Here is a 3797-nt window from a genome sequence, read left to right on the forward strand (position 1 = left end):
CGGACTCGTGGTCACGTGTGGGTTAAGTTTGTTGTTGGTTCTTTTCTCTGCTCCGAGAGGTTTTTCTCTGGATCCCCCGGTTTTCCCTTCTCCTCAAAAACCAAATTTTCTAAATTTCAATTCGATCGAATGCAGGAACTCCCTGAAAACCACTTTCGAGTAAATGGAGCTTCCTGGGAAAATATCAATCCTATTAATGAAATCTATGAGATTACACAAAGGGAAGAAAATAAGAAAATGCTTTCGAAATAATCAAGACCATGGCCATAGACAAAACAGAAAGAAGAAGTTTTTTACTGACGGACAAGCCTGTGCGGGCTTCAAGGTGAGAACAATATGAGAAGTCGGATTGTTTAAGAAAGTATACAATGGTTAAACCGACATGTCTGCGAGCTGCTAAGGCAGCCTCTATTCAGACCTGGTGGTCTAATGGTGTAATTGTCGCATCGAGTGAGTTTATCATCATCATCATCATCATCATTTCTTTCCTCTTTTTAATTCCCTCATTTCAGGCTAAACGTTGTGTACTGAGAACTGGAATCCCTTTCTTGAAAACGTCGAAACTGTTAGGTCTCTTTGAGATGCCACAGTCCCCTGCGTTTCTCAAAAGGTCTTTTAATTCCTGAAGACTTAGAATAGCTTTACCCTTTGTTGTCTTGAAAAAACGATGAAATACGGGACGTAAGTGTAGTTTTAAGTCCCGCGGGCAACCGGCTTCGATTTTGCTGAATAGTGATGTTGAAAATCGTTTTGAAACATCGATGAATCGATGTTTGTTTTGTTTGTTTGTTATTTACTTGTCTGACCAGGTTGAGGTTTTGGAAGCTATTCAGCTGATGTAGACCTGCTATTCCCACCCACCCACCCACCCATACAATCACAAAGGACAACCACAACACCGGGAACTTCATCCCCCACTCTTCTCGAATAGTCCCACCCCACCCGAGATAGGACGCAGCTCTTTACAACATCGAATTTCATTGGATTCCTTTGGGACGCAGCTCTATTGGTTTTAGAGTTAAGGTCCATTTTTTCTTTTGTATCGTTCTTTGTGTCCATAATAGAATAGTGTGTGGGGCCTTTAACGTCGTACAGGGAACTTATGAACATGGAAGATATTTGTGACACGGGGCTTATAGTCCTTATCCGAGAAGACTTGAAAGTCTAACTATTTGAAGATGAAATTGCAAAGGCAGTACTTTCTCCTCAGTTATTTTAAGACTCTGAGTGTTGGTTCAACCAACTGAGCCACCGGCGCGCGTATGATGAATGAGTTTAAAAGCGTTTAAATTTTGCTCCACCAACCATTTAAGCACGCGCGTTGTTGAGACGCGCACGGCAACCGGAAGTGAGCTTTTTTCCCTTTTAACTTGTCTTCACACAATCACATTTACATCGCTAAGTATCTTTTCTCCATTAAAAATGATTAGTATAAAAATCTGGGAGACACCGCTGCCCTGGCACGCGAAATGCTCTCGTCCGGTTGCCGTCCGTGTCTCAAAAACTCGCGTCCTTAAAGTGCCCCTAACCCCAAAATATTTTTTTTGCTAAAATTAACCTTTGCACCTGTTCGAAACGCATTGCGGCCATTTTTTCCTTTTTCTAACAAATCCTGCCATTTTATAGGCTTTGAAAGTTGCGAACATCCAAGCATCTTGTGTTCACGACCGAGTCAGAAGGGGAGTGGGCCTATTCCTGATGTGACGTCACAAACTGATTTACATGGCATTAACTCTTTGTAAAAATGCATGCAAATTAGATTGTGACGTCACATCAGGAATAGACCCACTCCCCTTCAGACTCGGTCGTGAACACAAGATGCTTGGATTTTCGCAACTTTCGAAGCCTATAAAATGGCAGGATTTGTTAGAAAAAGGAAAAAATGGCCGCAATGCGTCTCGAACAGGTGCAAAGATTCATTTTAGCAAAAAAAATATTTTGGGGTTAGGGGCACTTTAAAGCAACGACGACGGGAACGTCAACGAGAACGTCACCACAAAACATAAATTCTCATCAGTGTAATCTCTTCACGACTATTCCATTTTTTTTAACGTGAGGGAGGTATGGCAATCCCTCAGCAATGAAAACGTTATGAGCGGCGCTTTATTTAGGGGAGAAAATGACAATTTTTCTTCAAATGCTGACGCCCTTTACAAAACCTCAAATTTGGTCATTTCACGTTGTGGTTTTGCTGACGACGGCAAAGAAATAGACAAAAATGAAAAACGCACGTGCAGAGCGTGCAAAGCTATTGTCTTTGGTCACTAAATATGCAAATTTGTGACTTTGACGCCGCCGTTGTCGTTGCCAAAGCTCTCTAATAGGGAACTTAAGCAACGAGGACGGCGACGGCACCGAGAACGTCATCTCAAAATATAAATTCGCGTCATTGTAATCACTTTGTAAACATCTCAACCCTTCTTATATGACAAGGGTGTGGTAGTTCCTCAAAAATGACATTGGTCGGAACGGCGCTTAATTTAGGGGAGAAAATGAAACTTTAGCGTCAAGTGCTGACGTTCTCCTTAAAACCTAAAATTTGACTATTTCACGTTGTTGTTTTGCTGACGACGGCAAAGAAATGGACAAAAGTGAAAAACGCACCTGCAGGGCGTGCAAAGCTACTGTTTTTGCCTACTAAATATGCACATTTGTGACGTTCTCGTTGCCGTCGCCGTTGTCGTTGCTTAAGTTTCCTATTGTTGGGTGTGCGCGTGCGCGCGAATCGGTCTCTGAATGACGTACTATGTTCGTAGTAAGTCTGTATCCATAGTAACAACCGCGGCTGCAGCCTGGGACTGAATACCAGGCCTCTTGTGGCGCTTTGTTGAATCAAATGATGATGTGTTGAAACCGTTTTCCGACCCCAGAAGTCGACGCTAAGTTCCGTTTCGTAAACAGTCGTTGCCATTATTGACGGTCGATACTGTTCTTAATAACCAAGCCTCTTTATTCGGTTAGCTTTCAGTAAATTGTTTAGGTTAGCTTCTTTTAAATACTTTAAGATTGCGATGTTTCGAGTGGTTGTCTGCGTAGTGTATCGGTTTGTCCTTCAGCCATTGAGCGAAGTTCGATATTGTTCACCCAACTTTTTGAAAGGTTTTTTCTTTTTTTCAAAAATCTAAGTGACATACTCTGCTAATCCAGTCCGAGATTAATTTTTTCCCCCATTTGCAAACGACAAACTTAAAAGTGAAAATTGTTATAAGTGTCGTCCAAATGGCAACGACCGTTTTCGAAACGGAAATTTGCGCAGTCAACATCGTTCAGCAAAACGAACGGATTTTGAAGCCGTGACTCTTTGGCCTCGAATCAATTTTAGGAGTTGCGGGGCGTCGGAGGACCCTTGCGTACTAGCCTGCGTAGCAAGCGTTTCTGTGTGGGGTTTCCGCGCAAATTTCGATGTTTTGGCCGCGCGAAAATTGGGGCGAGAGCAAAAAAAGGAAATGGGGGAGGGGGACCATCACGATTTTTTTTTGCGCTCGCCTTATTCTCGCGCGGCCGAAAAAAGACTTCGCTCCTCGTCCGCTGGAAACGCTTGCTATGCAGGCTACCTGCGTACCAAACAGTAACTCTGATTCGAGTCCCAGATCTTTTTTTTTTTTTATCTTCAACAGCGCTTTCAGTGAAAAATTCAATGAGTAAGATGTAGATGACAAACGTTTATTGAACAGGAGGCATGCTCACATATTTTGTTCAGTAGATCAAGCCACAATTGCTTAAGGCCCAAGTTTCAGTGGATACTAAGCACTCTCCGTATCTTTTTAGATACTTGAAGTTATCATTTTATGGAGGGT

Source organism: Montipora foliosa, chromosome 2 (genome assembly GCF_036669935.1).
Source record: "Montipora foliosa isolate CH-2021 chromosome 2, ASM3666993v2, whole genome shotgun sequence".
NCBI classification, from domain to species: Eukaryota; Metazoa; Cnidaria; class Anthozoa; order Scleractinia; family Acroporidae; genus Montipora; species Montipora foliosa.